This window comes from Nerophis lumbriciformis, linkage group LG34 (assembly GCF_033978685.3).
Source record: "Nerophis lumbriciformis linkage group LG34, RoL_Nlum_v2.1, whole genome shotgun sequence".
NCBI lineage: Eukaryota > Metazoa > Chordata > Actinopteri > Syngnathiformes > Syngnathidae > Nerophis > Nerophis lumbriciformis.
In genome coordinates this window covers 6168513-6175014 of record NC_084581.2, presented here as the reverse complement: position 1 = coordinate 6175014, position 6502 = coordinate 6168513, and the positions used below count along the sequence as shown (strand labels likewise).

Genomic DNA, 6502 nt, shown 5'->3' with positions numbered 1-6502 from the left:
TACTGAAACACTCTTACATACACTACTGAAACACTCTTATAAACACTACTGAAACACTCTTATAAACACTACTGAAACATTCTTACATACACGACTGAAACACTCTTATAAACACTACTGAAACATTCTTACATACACTACTGAAACACTCTTATAAACACTACTGAAATGTTTTTGTCTCACGCACACACACACACACACACCTGGAATTATTTTTCACTAGTAGCCTGGAGCAAATGTTACCTTGCGAGTTTACACCGCACATATGCAACGTTTCAGTTCATGGACATCGAAGCAAGAGGAGGAAAAGGTAATTAGACATTATTTATTTCTAAATGATTGTTGAATCCCACGAAATGTAAGGCGACATGGCATTGTAGTGAGCTACAATGGTAACATGTCGAAATGTGAGTCACGTCGTGGTACGTCAGTAGCTAATCAAATACTAATGATAATGGATTACATTTATTTAGCGCTTTTCTATCGACTAGATAAGGGTCCCCAAACTACGGCCCGCCAAAGTCCAACATCCGGCCCGCTGGAAAAAAATATTTTGTATTATTATTTTCAATCTGTCTTTTCTAATCCATATTTTGGTGTCCCCTAGCCGCTCAGGCTAATCATATTGTCTAAAAATGCATTTCCCTGTATGACTTATATCGTCTTAGCTGTTTTCATGTGATCTGATTGTTACATTCTTATTTCAGAGGCATGACCATTTCAACAAAGACGGAATAAACAACCTCTGGATTCATGGAACTTCTCTGCACACAAATATATTAATTGGAATATTCAATAAATTTCACATAGAAACATTGTGATTATTATTTTCAACAGTGTGTTGAAAACAACCTTTTTTGGCTCAGAAAGGTTCCTTATGTCTTATTATTCATATGCTTTCAATACTTGTCGGTGTGTAATTCCAGACATAGATGTAAACATTAATGAGACAACAATGAACATTTTTCAACAAGTGAACCCACTTGAAAATGATGGCAACTATGGAATAGACATTTTCACTTCAATTCTGCACTTTATTCAGTGAACATGGGAATTATAAGGTTTGTTAAAATGTTTTCTTCACTTGTGCAGTGTATTCTGCAAATTAACATTTTGTTTAAACATTTTGTAAAAAATAAAAAAATAAGGAACCTGTTATACAGACCTGTATGAAGTTGCCCACTTTATTATTGCAAATATCAAAATAACACTTCAGTGCCCCTCCCGAAAATCTCCCGGGGCAACCATACTACCGAATTTCTCCCGATTTTTACCCGGACAACAATATTAAGGGCGTGCCGTCATGGCACTGCTTTTAGCGTCCTCTACAACCTGTCGACGCGTCCGCTTTTTCACCATACAAACAGCGTACCGGCCCAGACACATGTACTGTATTTTTCGGATTATAAATCGCAGTTTTTTTCAGACTTATACTCAGGAGCGACTTATGTGTGAAATTATTAACACATTAGCATAAAATATCAAATAATATTATTTATCTCATTCACGTAAGAGACTAGACGTATAAAATTTCATGGGATTTAGCGATTAGGAGTGACAGATTGTTTGGTAAACGTATAGCATGTTCTATATGTTATAGTTATTTGAATGACTCTTACCATAATATGTTACGTTAACATACCAGTTGGTTATTTATGCCTCATATAACGTACACTTATTCAGCCTGTTGTTCACTATTCTTGATTTATTTTAAATTGCCTTTCAAATGTCTATTCTTGCTGTTGGCTTTTATCAAATAAATGTCCCCAAAAAATGCGACTTATACTCCAGTGCGACTTATATATGTTTTTTTCCTTCTTTATTATGCATTTTCGGCCGGTAAATGGTAAATGGGTTATACTTGTAGCGCTTTTCTACCTTCAAGGTACTCAAAGCGCTTTGACACTATTTCCACATTACGGCGTGGCGCAGTGGAAGAATGGCCGTGCGCGACCCGAGGGTCCCTGGTTCAATCCCCACCTAGTACCAACCTCGTCATGTCCTGAGCAAGACACTTCACCCTTGCTCCTGATGGGTGCTGGTTAGCGCCTTGCATGGCAGCTCCCTCCATCAGTGTGTGAATGTGTGTGTGAATGGGTAAATGTGGAAATAGTGTCAAAGCGCTTTGAGTACCTTGAAGGTAGAAAAGCGCTATACAAGTACAACCCATTTATCATTTAACCCATTCACACACACATTCACACACTGATAGTGGGAGCTGCCATGCAAGGCCCTAACCAGCAGCCATCAGGAGCAAGGGTGAAGTGTCTTGCTCAAGGACACAACGGACGTGACAAGGTTGGTAGAAGGTGGGGATTGAACCAGGAACCCTCAGGTTGCTGGCACGGCCACTCTCCCAACTGCGCCACGCCGGTGCGACTTATACTCCGAAAAATACGGTAGTCCTGGGTTCAGTCCCGGGCTCGGGATCTTTTCTGTGTGGAGTTTGCATGTTCTCCCCGTGACTGCGTGGGTTCCCTCCGGGTACTCCGGCTTCCTCCCACTTCCAAAGACATGCACCTGGGGATAGGTTGATTGGCAACACTAAATTGGCCATAGTGTGTGAATGTGAGTGTGAATGTTGTCTGTCTATCTGTGTTGGCCCTTGTGCCTTCCGCCCCAATGCAGCTGAGATACGCTCCAGCACCTCCCGCGACCCCAAAAAAGGGACAAGCGATAGAAAATGGATGGATGCATGGATGTTTACTGCGATGAGGTGGAGACTTGTCCAGGGTGTACCCCGCCTTCCGCCCGATTGTAGCTGAGATAGGCTCCAGCGCCCCCGCGACCCCGAAGGGAATAAGCGGTAGAAAATGGATGGATGGATGTGCATGGATGTTTACATTTATTTTGACGGCACATTTTATATTCTTGCCAAACTGTCTTTTAACATATACTTGTTTGGACAGTTAAAATGTACACAAATAAGCTGAACATATGCCTTGTATGACACCTGGCTTAAGTTTATTGCACAAACCCCTTACCATTGCAAATATTAAAACAACACTGCCATTGGTTTGTGCTGTAAAAAAAAAGTGTTTGTGCTGTTAAGTTTGTTGTTATTCCAAAATAGATTTTCTGACAGGTGATGTCATCCAGCCCCCCCACCTCCTCAAAATCTTCCCAAACTTGTCCCAATTGTTTGTGCTGAATATTTTTTGGGTCCAAAATTATAGTTTAAGTTAATGTGTTAATATTTACACCTAGCCCCAAACCTAAATACAATAATCACAAACAAAAACATTGTGTATCACAAACGTTTGGGGAGATTTTGACAAAGTGTGTGTGATAATGGGGGCTGGATGACATTACTAGTCAGAACATGTATTTTAAAATAACTTAAAAACCTCAACGGTAGAAACATAAATGTTCACAGCACAAACGTATTGCAGTGTGATTTTGATATTTGCAATAATAAAGTGGGCAACTTCATACAGGTCTGTATAACAGGTTCCTTATTTATTTATTTTTTACAAAATGTTTAAACAAAATATTAATTTGCAGAATACACTGCACAAGTGAAGAAAACATTTTAACAAACCTTATAATTCCCATGTTCACTGAATAAAGTGCAGAATTGAAGTGAAAATGTCTATTCCATAGTTGCCATCATTTTCAAGTGGGTTCACTTGTTGAAAAATGTTCATTGTTGTCTCATTAATGTTTACATCTATGTCTGGAATTACACACCGACAAGTATTGAAAGTATATGAATAATAAGACATAAGGAACCTTTCTGAGCCAAAAAAGGTTGTTTTCAACACACTGTTGAAAATAATAATCACAATGTTTCTATGTGAAATTTATTGAATATTCCAATTAATATATTTGTGTGCAGAGAAGTTCCATGAATCCAGAGGTTGTTTATTCCGTCTTTGTTGAAATGGTCATGCCTCTGAAATAAGAATGTAACAATCAGATCACATGAAAACAGCTAAGACGATATAAGTCATACAGGGAAATGCATTTTTAGACAATATGATTAGCCTGAGCGGCTAGGGGACACCAAAAAATGGATTAGAAAAGACACATTGAAAATAATAATACAACATATTTTTTTCCAGCGGGCCGGATGTTGGACTTTGGCGAGCCGTAACCGGCCCGCGGGCCGTAGTTTGGGGACCCCCTATCAAGTCAATAGAAAAGCGCTAAATAATTGTAATCCATTATCATTAGTATTTGATTAGCTACTGACGTACCACGACGTGACTCACATTTCGACATGTTACCATTGTAGCTCACTACAATGGGACGGCGTGGCGCAGTGGCCGTGCGCAACCCGAGGGTCCCTGGTTCAATCCCCACCTAGTACCAACCTCGTCATGTCCGTTGTGTCCTGAGCAAGACACTTCACCCTTGCTGCTGATGGGTGCTGGTTAGCGCCTTGCATGGCAGCTCCCTCCATCAGTGTGTGAATGGGTAAATGTGGAAGTAGTGTCAAAGCGCTTTGAGTACCTTGAAGGTAGAAAAGCGCTATACAAGTACAACCCATTTATCATTTATTTATTTACAATGCCATGTCGCCTTACATTTCGAGGGATTCAACAATCATTTAGAAATAAATAATGTCTAATTACCTTTTCCTCCTCTTGCTTCGATGTCCATGAACTGAAACGTTGCATATGTGCGGTGTAAACTCGCAAAGTAACATTTGCTCCAGGCTGCCGGGAGGAGAAAGGCACCTGTGTGGCCGCTCAGGTGCCGCGTCCTGCAGGGGCGACCAAACGGCGGCAGCCCGACCCTTGTTGCATTGTAAGTGTTCTTATATTCTCAGCTGAAGCCCTCAAATTATGAAGTGGAGCTCCCACCTCGGTTAAGCGACTCGTCGGCAGACATTTTGTCCACAACTTGGCTTTAAAAAAAAAAAAAAAAAAAAAAAAAAACTTGTCTGAAAAGGGGCGGGGATTATTGGTGACCGGAACCGGAATGCAACATCGCTCACACACACTAGTAAGATGCTCTTACACACACTGCTAAGATGCTCCCATACATACTGGTAAGATGCTCTTACACACATTGGTAAAATGCTTGCATACACACTGGTAAGATGCGCTCATACATATAACTGAAATCTTTGCACACATACTACTGAAATTGTTGTCTCTCACACGCACGTGTAAAAAGCACACACACACACACACAGGTGAAATCCGTTTATACATACTAGTGAAAAATAATTCCAGGTGTGTGTGTGTGTGCGTGAGACAAAAACATTTCAGTAGTGTTTATAAGAGTGTTTCAGTAGTGTATGTAAGAATGTTTCAGTAGTGTTTATAAGAGTGCTTCAGTCGTGTATGTAAGAATGTTTCAGTAGTGTTTATAAGAGTGTTTCAGTAGTGTATATAAGAGTGTTTCAGTAGTGTATGTAAGAGTGTTTCAGTAGTGTTTATAAGAGTGTTTCAGTAGTGTATGTAAGAGTGTTTCAGTAGTGTTTATAAGAGTGTTTCAGTAGTGTATGTAAGAATGTTTCAGTAGTGTTTATAAGAGTGTTTCAGTAGTGTTTATAAGAGTGTTTCAGTAGTGTATGTAAGAGTGTTTCAGTAGTGTTTATAAGAGTGTTTCAGTAGTGTATGTAAGAGTGTTTCAGTAGTGTATGTAAGAGTGTTTCAGTAGTGTTTATAAGAGCGTTTCAGTAGTGTTTATAAGAGTGTTTCAGTAGTGTTTATAAGAGTGTTTCAGTAGTGTATGTAAGAGCATTTCAGTAGTGTTTATAAGAGTGTTTCCGTAGTGTATGTAAGAGTGTTTCAGTAGTGTTTATAAGAGTGTTTCAGTAGTGTATGTAAGAGCATTTCAGTAGTTTATAAGAGTGTTTCAGTAGTGTTTATAAGAGTGTTTCAGTAGTGTGTATAAAAGAAAAAGATTTCAGTTGTTTATGTGAGCGCATTTCAGTTGTGTATGTAAGAGCATTTCAGTAGTGTTTATAAGAGTGTTTCAGTAGTGTGTATAAAAGAAAAAGATTTCAGTTGTTTGTGTGAGAGCATTTCAGTAGTGTATGTAAGAGGTAATTCTGAATAATGTCCCTCACGGCCCCTCATACAGGGGGTTTAGCTCGCTCATCTGCGGGAACAAACTGCCGCCATTGCTTGCCGTGCTACCGAGGTCCTTTGTCCCTGAATTGCTCACACACTCCGGCAGATTCAATGGGGGTCTGGCGGCAGATTTCTTTGACTTTATCGTTGGAAATGCATCTGCTTTGAGTGTCGCAGGATATCCACACATTCTTGCCATCTCTGTCGTAGCATAGCTTTCGTCGGTAAAGTGTGCGGAACAAACGTCCAATTTCTTGCCACTTTCGCATCTTTGGGCCACTGGTGTTGTTACACCCTCCGACAACACACCGACGAGGCATGATGTCTCCAAGGTATGGAAAACAGTCGAAAAAACGGAAAATAACAGAGCTGATTTGACTAGGTGTTTGTAATGTTGTGACGTCATCGCTCCGAGAGCGAATAGTAGAAAGGCGTTTAATTCGCCAAAATTCACCCATTTAGAGTTCGGAAAT

General features: G+C 40.0%; 2 long non-coding RNA genes across 2 annotated transcripts; one reads left to right on the top strand and one right to left on the bottom strand.

The window, feature by feature from the left end:
- Window positions 1–225: 225 nt before the first annotated feature.
- LOC133576177 (uncharacterized) lies at window positions 226–813 on the top strand. The gene is made up of 2 exons (XR_009811596.1): window positions 226–310; window positions 708–813. It is a non-coding gene; the product is annotated as an uncharacterized lncRNA (long non-coding RNA).
- Window positions 814–3789: 2976 nt separating this feature from the next.
- LOC133576175 (uncharacterized) lies at window positions 3790–5258 on the bottom strand. Its single transcript, XR_009811594.2, has 2 exons — window positions 4578–5258; window positions 3790–3895 (listed from the first exon to the last, which is right to left on the bottom strand). It is a non-coding gene; the product is annotated as an uncharacterized lncRNA (long non-coding RNA).
- Window positions 5259–6502: the final 1244 nt, after the last annotated feature.